Source organism: Panthera tigris, chromosome B4 (assembly GCF_018350195.1).
Source record: "Panthera tigris isolate Pti1 chromosome B4, P.tigris_Pti1_mat1.1, whole genome shotgun sequence".
Taxonomy (NCBI): domain Eukaryota; kingdom Metazoa; phylum Chordata; class Mammalia; order Carnivora; family Felidae; genus Panthera; species Panthera tigris.
Window position 1 is genome coordinate 9,434,625 of NC_056666.1, and position 25,820 is coordinate 9,460,444.

Here is a 25,820-nt window from a genome sequence, read left to right on the forward strand (position 1 = left end):
TTGTAGAAAAGTCCATCTTTGCTCCATTGAATTGCCTTTGCTCCTTTGTTAAGCACCAGTTGACTGTATTCATGTGGGTCTGAATCTTGGCTGTTTCGTTCCAATTATCTATTTGTTTCTTCTTTTTGCAAATAACATATTGTCTTGATTAATGTAGCTTTATAGGAAGTCTTGAGGTCAGGTAGTGTCTGACCCACAGCTTTGTTCTTTTCCTTCAATAGTGTGTTGACTATTTTGGATTTTTTGGCTCTTTATATAAACTTGAGAATCATTTTGCTGACATCCACAAAAATGTGATATTGTTATATCCACAAAGTAATGTATTATCTATAGATGAAGTTAGACAGAACTGACATTTTGAAAATACTGAGTCTACTATCCACAAACATGGACTGTCTCCCCATTTATGTAAGTCTTTGATTTCTCTCTTTCCTTCCTTTTTTAAGTTGAATTATAATTAACACACAATGTTGTATTAGTTTCCGGTGTACAATATGATGTACAAAGTTCTGTACATTACTCAGTGCTCATCAAGATATGTTTGCTCTTAATCCCCCAATTCTTTGGTTTTGTTCATCAGTTTTGTAATTAGCCTACTTTCGTCAGGTTTACTTGTTTGTAGTATTCCTTTATTATCCTTTTAATACCCACAGGATTTGTACAGACACATCTCTTTCATTTCATTCATATTAGTAATTTGTGTCCTCTTTTTTTCTTAAACAGCCTGGCTAAATAAAGGCTTATCAATTTTATTGATTGTTTCAACAAACCAATGTTTGGTTTCATTGGTTCTTCTCGGTCAACTTCTTGTTTTTAATTTCATTGATTCCTGCTCTATTTGCTATTTCTTTTTTTTTAATTTGCTCTCATTTTAGTTTCCTAAGGTGGACACAGATTATTGATTTTAAAGTATCTGTTTTAATATATGCATTCAATACTATAAATTTCCCAGTAGATGTTGCATTCGCTGCATCTTACAAATTTGGAAAAGTTTATTTGTTTGTTTGTTTTCCCATTTTCATTTAGTTCAAATATTTTTTAATTTTTCTGGAGATTTCTTCCTTGACCCATGTATTATCTAGAAGTGTGAAGTTTAATCTCCATTTCTCTACAAATCAAAACCACACTCAGATATCACCTCACGCCAGTCAAAGTGGCCAAAATGAACAAATCAGGAGACTATAGATGCTGGAGAGGATGTGGAGAAACGGGAACCCTCTTGCACTGTTGGTGGGAATGCAAATTGGTACAGCCACTCTGGAAAACAGTGTGGAGGTTCCTCAAAAAATTAAAAATAGACTACCCTATGACCCAGCAGTAGCACTGCTAGGAATTTACCCAAGGGATACAGGAGTACTGATGCATAGGGGCACTTGTACCCCAATGTTTATAGCAGCACTCTCAACAATAGCCAAATTGTGGAAAAAGCCTAAATGTCCATCAACTGATGAATGGATAAAGAAATTGTGGCTTATATACACAATGGAGTACTACATGGCAATGAGAAGGAATGAAATCTGGCCATTTGCAGCAACGTGGATGGAACTGGAGAGTGTGATACTAAGTGAAATAAGCCATACAGAGAAAGACAGATACCATATGTTTTCATTCTTATGTGGATCCTGGGAAACTTAACAGCAACCCATGGGGGAGGGGAAGGAAAAAAAAAAGGTTAGAGTGGGAGAGAGCCAAAGCATAAGAGACTCTTAACAACTGAGAACAAACTGAGGGTTGATGGGGGGTGGGAAGGAAGGGTGGGTAGGTGATGGGTATTGAAGAGGGCATCTTTGGGGATGAGCACTGGGTGTTGTGTGGAAAGCAATTTGACAGTAAATTTCATATATTTTTAAAAAATCCCACACGGTAAAAAAAAAAATCTCCATTTCTCTTACTGTTTTTTAGATTAATTCTAGTGTACTCCGAGAATAGACACAGGATTCATAATCTTTTAAATTTGGTAAGGTGCATTTAATGCCCCGGAATACAGTCTATCTTGGTGAATGTTCCACGTGAACTTGAGAAGCATGTGTATTCTGCTGTTTTTGGATGAATTAGTCTGTAGTTGTTAATTATATCCAATTGATTAGAGGTGTTGTTGACTTCAACTATGTCCTTACTAATTTTTCTGCCCACTGAATCTGTCCATTTCTGAGAGAAGGGTGTTGAAATATCCAGCTATGCTAGCAAGTTCATCTATTTCTCTTTGCAAGTCTGTCAGTTTTTGCCTCGTGTGCATACTTTGTTGTTATACACATACCTATTAAGGATTGTTATGTCTTCTTGGAGAACTGACCCCTCATTATGTAATGTCCTTTTTATCCCTGATAACTTTCCTTGCTTTCAAGTCTGCTCTGTTGGAAATTAGGATAGCTACTCCTGCTTTCTTTTGATTAGTTCCATCTTGGCATATTTTTCTCCATCCATTTACTTTCAATTCATATGTGTGTTTATATTTAGAGTGGGTTTCTTGTAGGCAACATGTATTTGGATCTTGTGTCTTGATCCTTTATGACAGTCTCTGTTTTTCATTTCACATATTTAGATGATTGATATGTAAAATAATTTTCTATTGATATAGCTGGATTATTATTTACCACATGTGTTACAGTTTTCTATTTGTTGCCCTTGTGCTTTGTTCCTACTTTTATCTTCCAATTTTTTTCTTTTGTGGTTTTAATTAATCATTTTATATGATTCCATTTTCTCACCTTTCTTAGCATATCAGTTATAGTTTGTTTTTACCTTTTTCAGTGGTTACCTTAGGCTCTGCAAAATACATTCCCAGCTAATCCAAGTCCACTTTCAAATAACCCTGTACCACATATTGTGTAGTATGAGTACCTTACAGTAATGAATAATCCTAATTCCTCCCTGTTATTTTTCGTATCACTGCTGCTATTCATGTAACTTATATACAAATACATATATACATAAGCATACATAATTAAATATATTTTGGTATTATTATTTTGAACAGTTATCTTTTATAGCAATTAAAAATAAGAAACATAAAAGTTATCATTTTACCTTCACTTATCCCTTATTTGAGGTTCTTTCTACATGTAGATCCAAATTTCTCTAAATAACTTCTTTTAACATGTCTTGCAAGACAGGTCTACCAGCAAAAAATTCCCTCAGTTTTTTTGTCTATGAAAGTCTTTATTTCTTCTTCACTTTTGAAGGGTAATTACACAGGGTATAGAATTCTAGGTTTGTGGGGTTTTTTCTTGCAGTGATTTAAATATTTTACTGCATTCTCTTCTTGCTTGCATGGTTTCTGAGGAGAAGGTGGATGTAATTCCTATATTTGTTCCTCAGTCAGTGAGGTGTTTTTATCCTCTGGTATTTTTTTCCATTTTTTCTTTATCTTTAATGTTCTGTAGTTGGAAAATGATATGCCTTAGTGTATTTTTTTGGCATTTATTTTGCTTGGTGTTCTCTGAACCTTTTGGATCTGTAGTTTGGGTTTTGGCATTACTTTGAGGAAATTCTCAGTCATTATTGTTTCAAATATTCTATTCCTGTCTCTATCTTCTCATTCTGGAATGTGCATTATTTATATGTTACACCTTTTGTAGTATCCCACAGTCTTTGGATAGTCTGCTTGGTTTTGTTCGTTCTTGTTCTTGTTCTTGTTTTTAATCTTTGTTCTCTTTGCTTTTTGGTCTTGGAGAATCCTATTTATACGTTGCCTAATTCAGACATTCTTTCCTCAGCCATGCCCATTCTACTAACAAGCCCATCCAAGGCACTCATCATTTCTGTTACAGTTGTTTTTACATCTCACATTTCTTTTTTATATCTTTATTTGGGTGTCCTTCCCTCTACTTACATCCCATCTACTCTTGCATGGTATCTACCTTATCCATCAGGAACCTTAGTGTATGAGTCATAGTTGTTCTATGTTAACAATGATAATTCCAACCTCCCTGCCAATCTAGTTGTGATGCTTGCTCTGTCTCTTCAGTTTGTGCTTTTTCCCTTTTGTAGACCTTTTATTTTTTTCTTGATGGTTGAATATGATGGACCAGGTCTAAGGAGCTGCTGTAAGTAGACCTTTGGTCATGGTGAAGTGTGGGTGGAAGAGAAGTGTTCTATAGTTTATGATTAGGTCTCAGTCTTTTAGTAAGCCTATGCCTCTGGACTACAAATCTCACAAGTGTTTCTCAGATTTTTTATTTCCCCTTCCGTGGAACAGGATAACTAGAGTGGGCTAGAGCTGGTCATTGTTCTTCCCCCAGGTCCCTTAGGCTCTGATAACAGCCCAGCAGGTTAGGCTCTGGTCAACCAGCTTCTCCTGAGAGCAGACCTTGTTAAGAACAGATCTTCTTGGGGCGCCTGGGTGGCTCAGTCGGTTAAGCGGCCGACTTCGGCTCAGGTCATGATCTCGCGGTCCATGAGTTCGGGCCCCGCGTCAGGCTCTGTGCTGCCAGCTCAGAGCCTGGAGCCTATTTCAGATTCTGTGTCTCCCTCTCTCTGACCCTCCCCCATTCATGCTCTGTCTCTCTCTGTCTCAAAAATAAATAAACTTTAAAAACAAAAATTAAAAAAAAAAAAAAGGAACAGATCTTCTTGTGTATTCCACAATGGTTCTTTTCTTCTCCCCATATTGGAAACTTGAGGGTATTTTTTTTTTTCTCATAACCTTGGTTAAACTCCTGGAGTTAGATTTCACAACACTGCTGGGGGGATGGGGAGTAAAGGGGCCTATGATTGGGTTTCTCTGGATTTTTTTTAACTCTCATACTTGCCCACACTGGGTCTCCAGTAATTTGTCAATTACAGTTCAGGTTTTCCTATCCTCAGCACTTGTTCCCACATTGCTTTCTGCTCCTTCATCCTGCATGAGTAAACCACAACTCCCCATCTGTGTCGGCAGCTCTGGGGAGAGTGATTTGCCCTGTTTCCTCACCTGTCTTACAGATTCAAGAAGAGTTGTTGACTTTCAGTCAGTTCAACTTTTTACTTACTGGAAGGATAGATCGGTGACTTCTAAGCTCCTTACATGAAGAACTGGGAATGGGGGCATGTCTTTCTTTGCCCCTTCTTTGTAGGAATGAAGATTGGATGGCTAGAGCATGAGTAGCTAACAGACACCATGAAGCAAAAGCCACATGCTGAGTGAGGATTTCGGAGATATAAAAGAGAGAAGGAGCCTTGGTTTCTAAAACTGTGGCATGTCATTCTAGCCCTGCTTTACCTGAATCCAGACATCTTGAACATGAGACAAAAATGGACTTTAATTGCTTTTAGCCACTGTTTTGGGAGATTTTGAGTCACTTGGAGCTGTAGCATATTCTAAATGTTACAATAATGAGGAATAAGGTTTATATTTCAAATATTGGTTTCCAGGAGAATGATGATGTAATAAACATAAGTAAGGAAGTAAGGATATTACAACTAGGGTATGGCTTCAGCAGGGGAGGATAAACATTCTATGGTAATATCCAAAGTCCTGGTAGGACAATGAGGATTCTATTACTGTTTACAGAAGAGAAAAAAAAATTCCTGCTGATGTCATGAGAGGGTAAATTGAAAAGAGTCCTTTTGAAGCTGACTTCCAGATGTAGGAAGCAAATCACACCTCTCTGTTCATTAAACAAGTCGCATTAACTTCCTAAAATACCATAAAATTAATACAGAATGGAGGAAACTACCACCCAGTGACGACATTTAATTAGTAGAACTTTAAAAGTTACTTTCCTAGCTTTAGGTGTTTTTTTTTTTCAATTTAGAGCTTTTCTGAACAGCCATTACACTATGTTAACAAGAATGTACAGAAAGTCAATAAACTGAAAAGTTCAATGTAGTATAATATGACTAAACTTGAAAATATTGTGCAATATGGTATTGCAGTGAGCTAATCCTACCAGATTTTTCCTTGTTACTACAATCCCTTTTAATGCATTGCAGCCCTTAGATAATGTGCCTTTTGTTTTAAAGTCATTTCTGTACATCAGGGAATAATCCCTTGAGGCAACTTGATCTGAAATCCTTTTTTTTTTCTCTTTAGTAAAATGAATGTCAGGTAAAGTTGTCTATATAACCCCTAAAAAGTAAGGACTCATCCACAGTAAAATCTGTGATGTAAAATTAAGAATTAATGACAACATAAAACAATAAATATAACAGAGTTCTTTCTAGTATAGTAAATAGGTTACACAATGCTGAAGTTTTAGCAATATATATATATATATATACATATATATATATATACACACATATATATACATATATATATGTATATGTATACATATGTATATGTATATATATGCAGTATATATATGTATATATGTATATATATGTATATATATGTATATATATATGTCTATATATATGCAGTATGTGTGGTGTGTGTGTGTGTGTGTGTGTATGTATTTCCCACTTCTTTGAAAAAGAGAGTTCTGCTCTTAAATTTTAAATTATTTTTATTATTTGAATTTGGAAGTAGTCAAATTTTACCTTCCTCTAAAATCAGCATGTTTGCCAGTGTAACTCACGGGTGACTCTCTGAATTACTGGACATTCACATATTCTCAGTTGCAAACCATTTCCTTATTCCTTCAATACACCTCCCCACAAATGTCAAGAAACTATTAAACTATTCAAAATCCTCAACTTTTTGGAATTTAGCCTAGCTGCTAGTAGTCCATTACATGTTAAGTTTGTCCAGGGTCACTCTGTGTTGTCTCCCTAGACATAAAGTGGGACAGTGAAGCCGAGGTTCCCCAGGCTTCCCTACTAGGATGGATCAGGAACTAAGTTAGCCGATCCTCCTTTCAGAAATGACAGCAAAGAAGTTACGAAGGGGAAATACATAATGCATGGTATATAGTTGTCTCAGAGCATGATTGTCATTGGTGTCTCTAAGTCAGGCAAGTGGAGACATCTGGAAGCTGGGTTCTGGCAAAGAAAACCAGAAGAGTAAGTGTGCCTAATACAAAGCATGTAGTTATTTCAAGCCATAATCATTGCTGGAAGCATTCAGAAATGTGACTCATGTGTTTGAAGGCCAGGGGTAGTCACACAGGCCCTGAAGATAGACTGGAAAGAGCAGGACAACCAAGCTGTAAGAGATAGGTGTTCTTAGGCAGGCAGTCAGACTGCCTGTCATTCCGAATGACAGTTTGTCATTCTGAAACACTGACAAAGGACAGATGTTCATTTGAACTTAAATGGTTCAAGTTGAATAATTCTCCAGAACCTCCTACATCAAAATTGAGGTTAGCTTTGTCCAAGGGGTATCCTGAGACTTAGAACTAAATATGGAAACTTGGCAATTATGATAAAGAAAAAGAAGAAAACAGAAGTCAGAGAAGAGGAGGGACAGAGTTGGAGGAGAGGAAACGGAAGAGGAGAAATATTTAATGATTGCCTGTCTTGTACAAGTAACTTTTCTAAGCATTTTATCTGTATTCACTCACTGCATTCTTATAATCCCATTCTATGGGTTGTTTGGTGGCTCCCTAAAAGGTATATCAGGTCCTAATCTCCAGAACCTGTAACTGTTACCTTACTGGGGGGTAAAAAAAAAAAAAGCCTTTGCAGATGTAATTAAGGATCTTGAGGTCATTCTTGATGATCCAGCGGGCCCTAAATCCACTGGCAGGTGTCCTTTCAAGGGACAAACACAGGAGGCAAAGATCAGAGTGATACAGCCACAACCAAGGGACAATAGTAACCACCAAGATGCTGGAAGAGTCAAGGAACAGAATCTCCCCTAGAGCATCTAGAGGGAGTGTGTCCTTTACAGTACCCGGATTTTGGACTTCTGGCCTTCAGAACCATGAGTAATTGAATTTCTGATGTCTAAGGCCACCAGGTTTGTGGCGATTTGTTATGGCCACCATAGGAAACTAATATACTTATGAAACAGAAAACACCATTGTCCATACTTTATAGATGAGGAAACTAAACCTCAGAAAGTTTGAGAGAGATACCCAAGGTGACCTAGCTATCCAGTAAAGGGGCAAAGATTGCAATCATTTTAGCTCCAGAGTCCACACCCTCATCCCTGCACTAGTCACTGATTCACAAACCATGAGAATTATATAGTATATAATCCTGTCAGGAGGTTGGAGCCGCCCTTCTACTTCCATCAGAGGTCAGGGCAGTGTAGGCTGGAACTTGCAGGTCAGCAGTGACTTTAGCTATGGGATAATGAAAATAGAAGATGAGGAAATGATACGGAAAGATACACAAATGATCCATTAATCAAACATCTGTTAGCTGTTTCTGTATTATCCTGTCTGGTTAACCTAATCCACAAAGAAAAAGCCAATAAGTATGATTTGGGGGATGTAATATAAAGCCAGAAAATGATAAAATATATCAATCTAGTACAGGCTTTTAAAATACCATAAACATAGGGATGCCCGGGTGGGTCAGTCAGTTGAGTGTCAGATTTCGGCTCAGGTCATGATCGCAAGGCTCGTGAGTTTGAGCCCTGCATCAGGCTTTGTGCTGACAGCTCAGAGCCTGGACCCTGCTTCGGATTCTGTGTCTCCCTCTGTCTCTCTGCCCCTCCTCCTGCCCATTTTCTGTCTCTTTCTTTCTCTCTCTGTCTCTCTGTCCCTGTCTCTCTTGAAAACAAATAAATATTAACAAAATTTTAAATACTACTAACCATAATGTAGTTATAGAGAGTTATCATCTTCTTTGTCAGAAGTACAATTTCTTAACATTACTAAACCCACTCAAAAAGGATAAAAATATCTATGTGACTTCAGTTTGAAAACAGAAGATTAGAATTGAGATGTTTCAGTAGAACTGGGGTTTGGATTTAGGGGGCAGTAAGAGCACAGATTTCAAGTTCCAGATTCAAGATTCAAGAACCATGGACTGAAAGGCAAGGTGAAGTCATGAAATTCAGCATGTGACTCAGCTCTTACAGGGGTTACTTGGTCCCTGGAGATTTTTTTTTTTTTTTTTGGTCCTCTAATTTCTTTCCCAACATGCCCTGGACTAACACTTATTGCTAAATCCTTGAATATCTTGTGTGTGAGCTGAGTAGTGAGCATTGATTACTGGTAAATATTTAACAACCTGGCTTCCCAAAAAAATGTCTGATTTTTAGCATTTCAGTGTCCCTGGTGTAAATACTCCCATCATAGCCAATTTCAAAAACAAAATTTCAAATACAAAATTCAGGCACAGGAGTGCCTGGATGGCTCAGTCAGTTCAGCGTCTGACTTCAGCTCAGGTCATGATCTCACAGTCCGTGGGTTTGAGCCCCATATCGGACTCTGTGCTGACAGCTCAGAGGCTGGAGCCTGCTTCAGATACTGTGTCTCCCTCTCTCTCTGCCCCTCCCCCACCTCTCTCTCTGTCTCTCTGTCTCTCTCTGTCTCTCTCTCTCTCTCAAAAATAAATAAACATTTAAAAAAGACTTTCAAAATTCAAGCTATTACTGATTCTGTAGTGGAGAAGAGATGCACGATTGCACCCGCTTATTTTGTATTTCTACCATAGAGATACAGCAGACATAAGTAAAATCTATAAATAATATTAAAAAGTACTAAAATTCTTAGGAAGTGATGTTTTGATTATTTATTACTTCTCTTTCAAATAGAATTTATTTAATTATGTTTATATAAGTTACTTTTAATAGTGACTAATTTTAATGAGATGCTCACAACATTTCTGAAAATTTAACAATCGACTCTCATGGACTGATCCCATCTTGGTTACTGCACCTACTGGCGGTAGGATATGTGTTCCTAATCATCTCGGTCTGTAAATTCCTATTTCAAAAGGATTCAAAGGTGAGTCCACCTTCATACCTGCTGCTTCTTTGTAGCCCCACTCAACCCTCATCCGAACACTACCTGAATTCTTCATTCTCTAAAATATGACTGACATAATGCTATGTGAGTAATAGCTGCTTGTGGATATTTTGAGATGATGGGGCTTTTTATATTAGAACACTTTACATAACTAAAAACTGAATGTCAGAATACTTTAATCTTAAAAGTTATATGGCCTCCCTGACCTTTGGAATTTCTCTCTTGACCTCCTATCTCCACAGGCTTTTACTTTTTTCTCCTTGATTAATGGACCACTTCCTTCTTGTTTCTCCTGTTTATTCCTGACTAAAAAAATCCTACTAATTTATTGTATAATGTATATTTGTTAGCACTCTACCTCTAGTAACCTTTCAAGTCATGCCCACAAGTCTCAAACTTTCACATCTAAAGAAGTTTTATCATGGCATTAAAACAAACAAACAAAAAACAACAGACAAACAAAAAAAACCCCATATTGATGGTTCTCAGTCTAAGAGGAATCCTCGAGTTATTGGGTAAATTAATATTGCTGCTCTTTGCCACAGGAACGAGCAAGGATAAGGACCACTTCATTATCAGAAACCATGACATGGTGGTCAGTTAGAGACCTTGATGGACACAGCAGGAATTAAGATGCTGGGCATCATTAGGTGTTAGGGTAAATTGGAAGAAGGAAGGCATAGCAGAAGGTGGTTGAGTTCATGTAAACATCAGCACCCAGGAGTCCATGGGATATCCTCAAAATGGAGACACGATTCTAACTCAGAGAAGCACTTCTAATATGCTTCCTTTTAAAACAGAAACCATTAAAAACAAAGTCAACCCAAGCCTACAGATAAACAAAAATGGGATACCAGAAAAAGAGAAATGGGTAACCTTTGAAGACAAAAACTCTAGTCTGTGTCTATCTGTTCCATGATCGTAGAAGCCAAAGCAACGTTACTGTTATCTTCATGCCTCCCATACTGCTCAGCATGGGTTGTTATTTAAGAACTCTGTAATTTCTAGATAGAGTAGTTAAATCAGACATTCAGAATGGCTGTGGACACCACAAAGTTGCTACATTGCCCAACTCCCAGTATTGTCATTCAACGAGTCAATGACAACATGGCAACCCCAGGCTTGCCACCATTCATTATATGAAAAAGTTATAAAACAAAAAATTAGCAACATATATTATTTCTATGGCTTTTATTATAATGTATAACTATGTCTCTGTGAGATAAATAGTAGTAATATTTCTAATGTCAGAGTGCAACAAACCTAGTGCAATCCTATACTATATTCACGTAGCCCATCGCATATTTTAACCCAAATTCTTGTTTTCCACAGTATAATTTTAACCATGCTTATTTTATGTCATTGAGATAGCACCAATTTTATATAAAAATAAATTAGCAGTCCTTAAGACTTGTGCTTTCTTGTTTCTGTAATCACAAAGAGTATTGCAGAACACAAGCGTATTACCTGACTTCTGCGAAAATAACCCTGTCTTACTGTATTTCATATAAGAGAAGAACATGCCATATTAGACATGGCATAATTGGCATATTAGTTTGAAATCCATTTAGGGTAAAACTCCCATTTTAGTAAGCTTGGTTGGATATCAAAATTGCTATAGTATAGTCAAACAGCATCAAAACAAAAGTTTATGTCTAAGGCCTACACAGGGGAGACTCCATTGTTTATTGGATCTTTTCTTATTTGTTTACATAAAGCAGATGTTTAATGCACATTCATATTACAAATAATAACACTTCTCTACCTCTCTTTGGCTTTTTAATGCCAAGAGGGGCATATTGTGGACTTATAAACTATGTTTCCTAGGAGCAAAAGTATATTTATATCTATATGGATCTAATTTTCTCTACTTGTATTTGAATGTAATGTGAGAGATTCTTAATGAAATTTAATGTTGTCTAAAATGCACTCTTGGTGATGTGTTCTTTTAAAATGTGCTAGTATTTAAATTTGGTCTTTTGAAGCATGTTTTCCATATTTGCCTCTAGGCTGTGAGCTTTTTAGGCCAGGAATGCATCCTCTTCATCTTTGTATCCAAAGATCTAGATATTTAATAGATGTTCATCATAAATTTTTGTTGAATGAGCAGGATGGCAATAAGTCTGAAGAGAACCCCAACTGCCAGAGCTGTTTAGAAGAAACCTGAAAAGTCGATAGGGCTCAAGGTCAAAGTTACCAGCTGAATGTGAGCATGTTGGTGGAGGGGAGGGAATGAGGGGGTGTAGGATGAACTTTGGCTAGAAATCATGATACAGAGGGGCACCTGGGTGGCTCAGTCGATTAAGTGTCCGACTTCGGCTTAGGTCATGATGCCACAGTTTGTGAGTTCAAGCCCTGTGTCCCGCTCTGTGCTGACAGCCCAGGGCCTGGAGCCTGCTTCGGATTCTGTGTCTCCCTCTCTCTCTGCTATTTCCCTGCTCATGCTCTGTTTCTCTCTCACCTTCAAAAATAAATAAACGTTAAAAAAGAAAAAGAGATCATGAAGCAGAAGGGTTGCCAAGTGGAGCAATATTAGGAGATACATCTCTCAGTAATAGACAGCTGTTTTGTGCCAGTTTCAGCCCATCACTAGTGATGCTGTCATTGAGAAATGCCTGGGGGCATTTCTGGGCCCCTGTGAGCTTCCTACAGACATCTCCCCTTTCCAAACCAATGCAGTGACTGGACTGACCCTTGTGGTTCTTAGGATTGCAAGATGCCCTTCAGCAACAACCAGCAGGAAACTTTGAAAATAAATAAATAAATAAAGGTTTATTACTTACAAGACCTGGAAATTGCACAGCACACCTGAGGCCACACAGCAAGGTCAAAGGGAGAGAGAGAGTGAGCGAAAACACAGGCCTGTGGTTCTGCTTTTATTGGAGTTGAGGGTGAGGGTGCCTTGGGCTTTGTGGGCTCCCTCTTTATTGGTGAATTTGAAACATAAGAGCGGGAATTTGAAACAAAAGTAGAGAAAACAGTGGCCCAAAGGACCAATTATTGAAATCAACAAAGATCTCTAAAATGAAGGCGCCTAGGGCGCCTGGATGGCTCAGTTGGTTAAGCATCTGACTCTTGATTTTCAGCTCAGGTCATGATCTCACAGTTAATGAGATCAAACCCTACCCCCCAACACCCCTGCTCCCCGCATTGGGCCCTATGCTGACAGCACAGAGCCCCCTGCTTTCGCAGCTGTCTCTCTCACTCACACAAAATAAAAGTTTTTTAATAAATAAGTTAAAAAAAAAATAAAGTGAACGAGGCTCAGATGGGCAAAGTGGCCCAGGTCTTTATATAGGGGTGTGGCTCAGAATGTGTTTATTGGAGACAGCAAACAAAGCTGAAGTCAGATCCTTGCATTCCAAAACAAACAAAAAAACCACTCTCAAGACTTTACACTATACCTGTGGATCAGGCAGAGGTCACAGGAAGAAATGGGACTTCTCCCCACCTTTTCTGTAAGGTTTAACTTGACTCCAGAGCTGGCCTGTCCGTATTTCAGTTTCTCCACTGACCTCCCGGGATCATTCTCCCCTATTCTGAGAATTTCACCCTGAGTAGTGTAGATAGCCAGGTCTCAGCCACCATCATTCATTTCCTCCTACATTTTCTATACCGTTTTTTAGTCTCATGAAAATGGAAGTATTGATGCAGTTGCTAACCTGTGAAACAACACACTCTCTTCCCATAGGTAGTACTCTTAATCAAAAAGGAAGGGAAGGGAGGAAGGAAGAAGGGAATGGAATGAAGGAAGGAAGGAAGGAAGGAAGGAAGGAAGGAAGGAAGGAAGGAAGGAAGGAAAAGGGAGAGGGGCAAAGGGAGGGGGAGGGAGTGAAAGAAAATAAATGTTTATTTTCTTCCCGCTAAAAGAAAATTGGGGGGAAGAATCTAAAAGTAAAGATTTTTTTAATATCTTATAGTGAGAATACATATAAGTCTCTGCATAGAAATATTAAAAAAAGGGAATCTTAAATTTGTTCTCCGCATAATGACCAGATATTGGTATACATATTAATTAAATAGAATTTTTATTGCATCTTACAACATGTTCCATCTCCTTCGAAGCCTGACACTTATTTTCCCTCAGACATGCCTATAGTTTAGTCACTAAAATAAAACCGAATAGCACTCACAGAATCAAGTCTAAATGAATTATCATGCATTCCCCTCAAAAAATAGACAACTAAACATGGCGTTTTAAAAAATCCCTAATACATTGCCTGCCTTGAATGTAAGCAAGCATGTTTTACATTTTTAATTGTATAGTGCTAATTTTTTAAATTATATTTATTATTGATAATGGGGTAGAATCAATAATTTTTCTTTTTAATTATAAAACTAGAATTATAAAATATATCAATCCTCTGGAGACTTCATCTTCAATTAAATCTCACTTTTACCCATATTATTTAATTAATAAATGTATTTTGGGGTATAAGTTCCAGGCAGTGAGCTTAGCATGAGTTTTAAGGAAGGTGAAACATGTGTTTCCTGCCTTGAATGAACCTACATTCTAAAGAGGAAAACAAATAAAGAAGCAAAAGATGGACCACAGGCTGAGGAAGTCAGGGAACATTTCGTAAAAAGAGATGATGTTGGAATGACATCTTCTTTGTACATGGCCGGGGAGTAGTGGTTAAAGCCAAGCAGGTAATCTATTCATGAAGGACCATGCTTGTTATATTATGAAGCTATAATATTTTAACATGTTTTAAGAGGGGAATTACTTTTTCACATTTGCTCTTTGGAAAGATGACTGTGGTGGCATTGTGGAGTATGGATTGGAGGTAGGCAAGAAGAGAGTCACGTTAGGACCAGTTAGGAAACCACTGCGGTCATATGAGTGAAATAGCAAAACTTGGAAGAGAGCGGGTATGTGGGATCAGTAATAGCAAAACTTGGAAGAGAGTGGATATGTGGGATCCATTGGTATGTCACTCAGGTTTGTCTTCAAGAAAGAACTTGATACTTAGCTTCAAGTTCGCCAACCCACTCCAGCTGGAGTCTTCGAGATCTACTGCAGGGTTTCAATTAAGATCGTGCTCATCCCGGGGAACCCCAGCGTAGCTACAGCACTGGGATCAGGGCATTTTTGCCCAACATGAGACTCTTGTAATGGTCAGTCCCACTACTAGGTTCCTTATTGGATTGACTTAGATTTTGAAAAATCTGCCTTATTGTCTGAAACCCCCCACCCTCTCAGGTTTGCCACCCAACCCAATGGCCATTATTATCCAATTCCGCTTCTTTCCCTCTGTATGTTTCACAGGGGAAACCCCTGAATGAACTGCTTGAACTCACATCTCCAGCTCAGCATTTACTCCCACGAAAATGTGATTGCCACAGAATGTCTGAGATAATTAGAAGATTGAATTGACAGGAACATTTATTGATGGGATATAAAATAAATCAGAAAGATTATTCAAAGACAACTCAGGATTTGGGTTTGGATGACACTTCAGTTCACTGAAACATGGTTATAGAAAGAAGAGCACGTCTGGGGCACCTGGGTGGCTCAGTTGGTAAAGTGACCGACTCTTGACTTCAGCTCAGGTCATGATCTCACTGTTCAGGAGCTTGAGCCCAGCTGGAGAGAATGCTTGGGATTCTCTCTCCCTCCCTGTCCCTCCCCTACTCACACGTACTCTCTTTCTCTCTCTCAAAATAAATAAGCATTAAAAAGAGAGAGAGAGAGAGCAGGTCTGGAGCAGGTAGTGGGGCTTGGAGATGATGAAATTGAGATTCCCATGGGGCACGCAATAGTTCAGCCCCATAAATAATTGTAGGTGTAGAGCTAAGAGAGGGGTCCCAAGTCTGTCTGCATACATTAAAGATGCATATCTTACAGTTGTAAGCATGTTGCTCACCAACTCTAATGAATGAAGATATAGTTTTAAAATGCAATAGTGCTATAATTCTACCACTGAGTCGTGATGAATATTTGTGATTATTTTATGTCACACGAGCATGTACACATGTCTTCAATAATAGAATCATGTAATCGCGCTGAGACTTTTCCACTCATTTGTTGTACACATTACAAAATGTAAACATATTTGTACCTCAGGTTTGGTTGTTTTTGTTTGTTTGTTTCAATTATAAAATGGGATCAAAATAGTACTAACCTCACAGGATTCCTATAAGGATTGACTGAAAAAACAGGTGACATGCCCTTAGATTAGTGCCTGGCATGGAGTTTTGTTTTTTGGGGTTTTTTTTGTTTCACATATTACTGCAGGCCTTTTATTTCCCATAGTGCCTGCCTAATAGTCCACATTCAATAAATATAACCTTGTCAAGAGAATTAATTGGAATGCAAGAGAAAAATAAAAATAAGTATTTCTGAATTCCAGAGACTTGATACCCTAATTTAAAAATTGACTTATAAAGGTCAAAGTCTTACTGATTGAATTCCAAGCCGCTCTTTAGTTTTCCAGAATTCATAGCAAGAAAAGAGGCAAGGTACTACACCCCCCTGCCTCTGCCTACCAGCATAATTGTCAGAATCAATCTGCTCCCTCCCAAATGCCTTAGAAATTTTACAGTCACCCACGCCAGCCCCAAGGCTTCCAAGGAAATAAAAAGCTGTACTTTTTTAATAGATTAGTGGTGACATTCTTATGGAAATGATGAGTGAGTCACTATCAGCTCAACCACACACCATTTTTACCTATAAGTTTGTATTTCTGTCATAATCAGCTAAATATATCTGAGCATTTTGGAAAATGACCACTAAGTATAAGAACTTAATGTTTATTCTAGGTCCTATATTAGGATGTCAAGAAAGTTGATACATTTGGCTCTTTGTCCCTCTCTTGAAAATCTAACATAGTCATTGATGGTATCAAGATCATATTTTTGTTTTTTTCTTACTTTAATTGAGATATAATTGACATATAGCATTATATTAGTTTCAGATATACAATATAATGATTTGATATGTGGATATATTGTGAATCCACCCCCACACATAATTAAAAATTGCTTTTCCTTGTGAGGAGAACTTTTAGCATTGACTGTGTTAGTGACTTTTAATTGTACACTACAGCATTATTAACTTGAGACACCTCTCCTTACATTACATCACTGGGACTCATTTATCTCACAACTAGAAGTTTGTATCTTCTGACCACTTTCATCCATTTTCTCCCTCTGTGCCCAGTTCTGGTAATCACCAATCTTGTCTCTGTATCTATAAGTTTTGTTGTTGTTGTTGTTATTGTTTATTTTTTATTTTTACTTTCCACATATAAAGGAGATCATATGGTATCTGTATTTCTTTCTCCAACATATTTTACTTAGCATAATGCCTTCAAGGTGCATTCATGTTGTTGTAGTTGTCAAAATTTTCTTCTTTTTTATGGCTGAATAATATTTCATTGTCTCTGTGTGTGTGCATGCGCACACATGTGTGCATGTGCATGAGCATGTGCACACGTATATCTATCCCACATTTTCTTTACGTGTTCACTCATCACTGGAAACAGATTGCTTCCATGTCTTGGCTATTGTAAATAATGCTATAATAAACAAGGTGATGCTGTTTTTTTTAGATTTTTTTAAAAATTTAATTTTTTTAAATTCCAGTATAATTAAAATACCATGTAATATTAGTTTCAAGTGTACAATATTGTGATCCATTACTTCCGTACAACACCTGGTGCTCATCACAACAAGTACACTCCTTAATCCCCATCACCTGGTTAATATATCTCCCCAGCTACCTCCCCTCTGGTAACCATCACTTTGTTCTGTTTAGTTAAGGGTCTGTTGCTTGGTTGGCCTCTCTCTCTTTTTCTTCCATTGCTTATTCTTTTTTGTTTCTTATACTCTACATATGAATGAAACTATATGGTATTTTGGTTAGTATAATGCTCTCTAGCACAATCCATGTCATTGCAAATGGCAAGATTTCATTCTTTTTTATGACTGAATAATATTCCATTTTGTATATATACCACCTCTTTTTTATCCATTCATCTATCAGAGGACAGTTGGGCTGGTTCCATAATTTGGCTATTGTAAATAATGCTGCTATAAATATAGGGGTGCATGTATCCCTTTGAATTAGAGTTTTTGTATTTCTGGGGTAAATACCCCAGATTTGAGTACTAGATGTTAGGATACTAATTTGAGTACTAGATGTTAGGATAGTTCTATTTTTAACTTTCTGAGGAACCTGCATACTGTTTTCCATAGTGGCTACACCAGTTTGCATCCCCACTAACAATGGATGAGGGTTCCGTTTTCTCCACATCCTTGGCAATACTTGCTGTTTCTTGTGTTGTTGTTGTTTGTTTCTTTGTTTTGTTTTGTTTTGTTTTTTAACCATTCCGATAGGTGAAGGGTGATATCTCATTATGATTTCTATTTGTATTTCCCTGATGATGAGTAATGTTGAGCATTTTTCATGTGTCTGTTTGCCATTGTTATGTCTTCTTTGGAGAAATGTCTGTTCATGTCTTCTACCCATTTTTAATTGGATTATTTGTGTTTTTTGTGTTGAGTTGTATAAGCAGTTTATGTATTTTGAGTACTAACTTATCAGATAGTCATTTGCAAATATCTTTTCCCATTCAATAGGTTGTCTTTTAGTTTTGTTGATTGTTTACTTTGCTGTGCAGGAGATTTTTATTTTGATGTAGTCTCAGTAGTTTATTTTTGCTTTTGTTTCTGTTGCTTGGGGAGACATATTCAAAAATATATTGCTATAACCAATGCCAGAGGTGTTATAGTCTGTGCTTTCTTCTAGGACTTTTATTGTTTCAGGTCTCTCATGTAGGTCTTTAATCCATTTTGAGTTTATTTTTGTGTATGGTATAAGTAAGTGGTTTGGTTTCATTCTTTTGCATGTAGCTGTCCAGTTTTCCTGGCACTATTTGTTGAAAAGACTGTCTTTTCCCCATTACATACTCTTCCCTCCTTTGTTGAAAATTAACTGACCATATAATTTTGGGTTTATTTCTGGGTTCTCTGTTTTGTTCTAATGATCTATGTGTCCATTTTTATATCAGTACCATACTGTTTTGATTACTACAGATTTGCAGGTGATATATGGGCCTGTGATACATCCAAGTTCTGTTCTTTTTCAAGACTGCTTTGTTGTGGTTCCATGAAAATTTTAGGATGATTTATTCTAGTTCTGTGAAAAATGCTATTGGTATTTTGATAGGGATTGAATTAAATCTATACATGGGCTAGGTAGTATGGACATTTTTAATAATATGTGTTCTCCCAATCCATGAGAATGGAATATCTATTTGTGTCACCTTTAATCTCTTTCATCAGTGTTTTATAGTTTTCAGAATAGACGTCTTTCACCTCCTTAGTTAAGTTTATTCCTAGGTATTTTATTATTTAGGGTGAATTTGCAAATAGGATTATTTCTTTAATTTATCTTTCTGCTGCTTCATTATTAGTGTATAGAAATGCAATGGATTTTTGTATATTGATTTTGTATCCTGCAACCTTATTGAATCCATTCATCAGTTCTAGTAGTTTTTTGGTGGAGTTTTTAAAGAGTTTTCTATATAGAGAATCATATCATCTGCAAATAGTGAAGATTTACTTCTTTCTTACCAGTGTGGATGCCTTGTCTGATTGCTGTGGCTAGGACTTCCAGTATTATGTTGAACAGAATACATGAAAGTGGACATCCTTATCTTATTCCTGATCTTAGGCAAAAAGTTCTGTTTTTCATCATCGAATATGATGTTAACTGTGGGTATTTCATATATGGCCTTTATCATGTTGAGGTATGTTCCCTCTAAACCTATTTTATTGAGAATTTTTATTATGAATTGATGTTGGACTTTCTTAAATGCTTTTTCTGCATCTATTGAAATGATCGTATGATTTTTATTCCTTCTATGTTGTCATGATGTGTCACCTTGATTGATTTGAGAATATTGAACTGTCCTTGCATTCAGGAATAAATCTCAATTGATCATGGTAAGTGATTTTTTTAAATTTATTGTTGGACTCAGTTGCCTAATATTTTCTTGAGGAATTTTTGCATCTATATTCATCAGATATTTGGCCTGTAGTTCTCTTTTTTGCACTATCCTTATCTGGCTTGTGTATCAGGGTAATGCTGACTTCATAGAACGAATTTACAAGCTTTACTTCTTCCATTTTTTGAATAGCTTGAAAAGAATAGGTATTAACTCTTCTTTAAATGTTTGGTAGAATTCATCTGTGAAGCAACTGATCCTGAGCTTTTGTTTGTTGTGAGGTTTTTTTTTTGTTGTTGTTAATGTTTATTTATATTTGAGAGAGAAAGTGCACACACATGTGCATGCACAGGAGAGAGGCAGAAAGACAAAGGGACAGAGGATCCTAAGATGATTCTGCACTAAGGGCAGAGAGCTCAATGTCGGGCTTGGACTCACAAACCATGAGACCATGGCCTGAGCTGAAGTCAAATGCTTAACAGACTGAACCACCCAGGTGCCCTGTGAGTTTTTTGATTACTGATTCAATTTCATTGCTGGTAATCGGTATGTTCAAATTTTCTATTTCTTACTGATTCAGTTTTGGGAGGTTGCATGTTTCTAGGAATGTGTCCATTTCTTCTAGGTTGTGCAGTTTGTTGGCATATAATTTTTCATAATATTCTCTTATATTCCTTTGTATTTATGTGGTGTCAGTTGTTATTTCCCCTCTTTCATTTCTGGTGTTTTTTTTAGTCCTTTCACTATTTTATTTTTCTTTTTTATGAATTTGACTAAAGGTTTATCTGTTTTGTTGATCTTTTCAAAGAACCAGATCTTGGCTTCATTGATCTGTTTAATTGATTTTTTAATTCCTATTTAATTAATTTCTTTTTTAAAAAATTGTTTTAACATTTATTCATTTTTGAAAGAGACAGAGTGTGAGTGGGAGAGGAGTAGAGAGAGAGAGGGAGGGAGACACAGACTCCAAAGCAGGCTCCAGGCTCTGAGATGTCATAACAAAACCCTACGCAGGGCTTGAACCCATGGGCCGTGAAATCATGACCTGAGCCGAAGTTGGACGCATAACCAACTAAGCCATCCAGGTGCCCCAGCTATTTAATTTATTTCAGCTCTAATCTTTATGATTTCCTTCCTTCTACTGGCTTTGGGTTTGTTCGTTTTTCTTTTTCTAGGTCCTTTAGGTTTAAGGCTAGGTTGTTGATTTGAGATTTTCCTTGCTTCTTGAGCTAAGCCTATATTGCTATAAAACTCCCTCTTAGAACAACTTTTACTGCATCCTAAAGATTTTTAGACCATTGTGTTTTCCTTTTATTTGTTTCCTTGTATTTCTTTTTTATTTTCCTCTTTGAATTCTTGGTTGACCCATTCATTGTTTAGTAGCGTGTGATTTATCCTCTATGTATTTGTGTTCTTTACAGACTTTTTCTTGTGGTTGATTTCTAGTTTTCAGTGTTGTGGTTAGAAAAGATGCATGATATGACTTCAGTATTTTTTTTATTTGTTCAGAGTCTTTTTGGGCCTAACATGTTATCTGTTTTTGGAGAATTTCCCATATACATTTGAAAAGAATTTGTATTCTGCTTTTTTCAGTTGGAATGTTTTGAATATCTGTTAGATCCATCTGGTCCAATGTGTCCAATGTTTCCTTGATGATTTTCTGTTTGGACGATTTATTCATTAATGTAAGTGGGGTGTTAAAGTCCCCTATTATTTTTGTATTACTGTCGATTACTTCCTTTATGTTTGTTATTAGCTGCTTTATCCATTTGGGTGCTATCATGTTGGGTACATAAATAATTGTTATATCTTCTGGATGGATTGTTCCCTTTAAGATTATGTAGTATCCTCCTTTGGGTCACCTTCGTTTTAAAATCTGTTTTTTCCAATGTAAGTATTGCTACCCTGGCTCTCTTTTCACTTCCATTTTCACGATACATGTTTTTTCGTCCCTTCACTTGCAATGTACATGTGTGTTTGGGTCTTAAATGAGTCTTTTTAAAGCAGCATATAGATGGGTCTTGCTTTTTTATCCCCTCTATTACGCTGTGTCTTTTGATTGGAGTGTTTAGCCCACTTACATTCAAAATAATAATCATTGTTATATATGAACTTATTGCCATTTTGTTACTTGTTTTATGGTTGTTTTTGTAGTTATTTTTAGCTTTTTTCTTCTCTTGCTCACTACTCTCACATTTTGCTAGCTTTCTTTAGTGATATATTTGGACTCCCTTCTCTTTCTCTCCACACACCCTGCTCTCTCATATTATCTATTACTGTGTTTGATTTGTGGTTACTATTAGGTTTATACCTAACATCTTATGCAGATAGCAGTCTATTTTAAGTTTTTGGTTGCTTAAGTTTGAATGCATTCTAAAAGCACTAAAGTTTCACTCTTCTCCCTGCCACATTTTAGGTATCTCGTATGATACTTTACATCCTTTTATTTTGTGAGTCCCTTGACTGATTTTTATAGATATACTTAATTTTTTCTTTTTTGCACCACCTACTTTTCTTACTTCTGCATATAGTCTTTCCTTTCTACTCAAAGAATCCCCTTTAGCATTTCTTTTGTTTTATTGTTTTATTTTTTATTTTTTTTAAATTTACATCCAAATTAGCATAAGTGAAACAATGATTTCAGGAGTAGATTCCTTAGCGCCCCTTACCCATTTAGCCCATCGCCCTTCCCACAACCCCTCCCATAACCCTCAGTTTGTTCTCCATGTTTATGAGTCTCTTCTGTTTTGTCCCCCTCCCTGTTTTTATGTTATTTTTGTTTCCCTTCCCTTATGTTCATCTGTTTTGTCTCTTAAAGTCCTCATAGGGGTGATTTTTGTCTTGATTTTGTCAGGATTATTGTCTTTCTCTGACTGACTAATTTCACTTAGCATAATACCCTCCAGTTCCATCCATGTGGCAAGATTTCATTCTTTTTGGTTGCCGAGTAATACTTCATTGTATATATATACCACATCTTCTTTATCCATTCATCCATCGATGGACATTTGGGCTCTTTCCATACTTTAGCTATTGTTGATAGTGCTGCTATAAACATGGGGGTGCATGTGTCCCTTCAAAACAGCACACCTGTATCCCGTGGCTAAATGCCTAGTAGTGCAATTGCTGGGTTGTAGGGTAGTTCTATTTTTAGTTTTTTGAGGAACCTCCATAGTGTTTTCCAGAGTGGCTGCACCAGCTTGCATTCCCACCAACAATGCAAAAGAGGTCCTCTTTGTCCTCATCCTTGCAAACATCTGTTGTTGCCTGAGTTGTTAATGTGAGCCATTCTAACAGGTGTAAGGTGGTATCTCAGTGTGGTTTTGATTTGTATTTCCCTGATGATAAGTGATATTGAGCATTTTTTCATGTGTTGGTTGGCCATCTGGATGGCTTCTTTGGAGAAGAGTCTATTCATGTCTTTTGCCCATTTTTTTAATGGATTATTTGTTTTTTGGGTGTTGAGTTTGATACATTCTTTATAGATTTTGGATACTAACCCTTTATCTGATATGACATCTGCAAATATCTTCTTCCATTCTGTCAGTTGCCTTTTAGTTTTGCTGATTGTTTCCTTTGCTGTGCAGAAGCTTTTTATTTTGATGAGGTACCAATAGTTCATTTTTGCTTCTGTTTCCCTTGCCTCTGGAGACGTGTTGAGTAAGAAGTTGCTGTGGCCAAGATCAAAGAGATTTTTGCCTGCTTTCTTCTCGAGGATTTTGATGGCTTCCTGTCTTACATTAAGGTCTTTCATCCACTTTGAGTTTATTTTTGTGTATGGTGTAAGAAAGTGGTCCAGGTTCATTCTTCTGCATGTCGCTGTCCAGGTTTCCCAGCACCACTTGCTGAAGAGACTGTCTTTATTCCACTGGATATTCTTTCCTGCTTTATCAAAGATTAGTTGGCTATATGTTGGTGGGTCCATTTCTGGGTTCTCTATTCTGTTCCATTGATCTGAGTGTCTGTTCTTGTGCCAGTACCATACTGTCTTGATGATTACAGCTTTGGAGTATAGCTTGAAGTCCAGGATGGTGATGCCTCCTGCTTTGGTGTTCTGTTTCAAGATCACTTTGGCTATTCAGGGTCTTTTCAGATTCCATACAAATTTTAAGATTATTTGTTCTAGCTCTGTGAAGAATGCTGGTGTTATTTTGATAGGGATTGCATTGAATATGTAGATTGCTTCGGGTAGTATCAACATTTAAACAATATTTGTTCTTCTTACTCAAGAGCATGGAATCTTTTTCCATTTTTTTGTGTCTTCCATTTCTTTCATAAGCTTTCTATAGTTTTCAGTGTATAGATTTTTCACCTCTGGTTAGATTTATTCCTAGGTATTTTATTTTTTTGTGCAACTGTAAATGGGATTGATTCCTTGATTTCTCTTTCTGTCACTTCATTGTTGTTGTACAGGAATGCAACCAATTTCTGTGCATTGATTTTATATCCTGCAACTTTGCTGAATTCATGAATCAATTCTAGAAGTTTTTTGATGGAATCCTTTGGGTTTTCCCTATAAAGTATCATGTCATCTGCGATGAGCGAAAGTTTGACCTCTTCCTGACTGATTTGGATGCCTTTTATTTCTTTGTGTTGTCTGATTGCACAGGCTAAGACTTACAATACTGTGTTGAATAACAGTGGCAAGAGTGGGCATCCCTGTCTTGTTCCTGACCTTAGGGGGAAAGCTCTCAGTTTTTCCCCATTGAGGATGATATTAGCGTTGGGCCGTTCATATATGGCTTTTATGATCTTGAGGTATGATCCTTCCATCCCTACTCTCTTGAGGGTTTTTATCAAGAAAGGATGCTATATTTTGTCAAATGCTTTCTCTGCATCTATTGAGAGGATCATATGGTTCTTGTCCTTTCTTTTATTGATATGATGAATCACGTTAATTGTCTTGCGGATATTGAACCAGCCCTGCATCCCAGGTATAAATCCCACTTGCTTGTGGTGAATAATTTTTTCAATGTATTGTTGGATCCGGGGGGTTAATATCTTGTTGAGGATTTTTGCATCCATGTTCATCAGGGATATTGGTCTATAGTTCTCCTTTTTAGTGGGGTCTCTGTCTGGTTTTGGAATCAAGGTAATGCTGGCTCAATAGAAAGACTTTTGGAAGTTTTCCTTCCATTTCTGTTTTTTGGAACACCTTCAAGAGAATAGGTTAACTTTTCCTTAAATGTTTGGTAGAATTCCCCTGGAAAGCCGTCTGGCCCTGGACTCTTGTTTTTTGGCAGGTTTTTAATTATTAATTCGATTTCCTTACTGGTTATGGGTCTGTTCAAATTTTCTATTTCTTCCTGTTTCTGTTTTGGTAGTGTATATGTTTCAAGGAATTTGTCCATTTCTTCCAGGATGCCCATTTTATTGGTGTATAATTGCTCATAATATTCTCTTATTATTGTTTTTATTTCTGCTCTGTTGGTTGTGATCTTTCCACTTTGATTCTTGATTTTGTTTATTTGGGTCCTTTTTATTTTTGATCAAACTGGCTAGTGGTTTATCAATTTATTAATTCTTTCAAAGAACCAGCTTCTGGTTTCATTGATCTGTTCTGTTTTTTTTTGTTTGTTTGTTTTGGTAGCATTAATTTCTGCTCTAGTCTTTATTATTTCCTGTCTTCTGTGGTTTTGGGTTTTATTTGCTGTTCTTTTTCCAGCTCCTTAAGGCATAAGGTTAGGTTGTGTATCTGATATCTTTCTTCCTTCTTTAGGAAGGCCTGGATTGCTATATACTTTCCTCTTATGACTGCCTTTGCTGTGTCCCAGAGGTTTTAGGTTGTTGTGTTATCATTTTCATTGACTTCCATATACTTTTTAATTTCCTCTTTAACTTCTTGGTTAGCCCATTCATCCTTCAGTCTCCAAGTATTTGTTACCTTTCCAAATTTTTTCCTGTGGCTGATTTCGAGTTTCATAGCATTGTGGTCTGAAAATATGCAGGGTATGATCTTGATCTTTTTGTCCTTACTTAGGGCTGATTTGTGTCCCAGTATATAGTGTATTCTGGAGAACGTTCCATGTGCACTGGAGAAGAATGTATGTTCTGCTGCTTTAGGATGAAATGTTCTGAATAT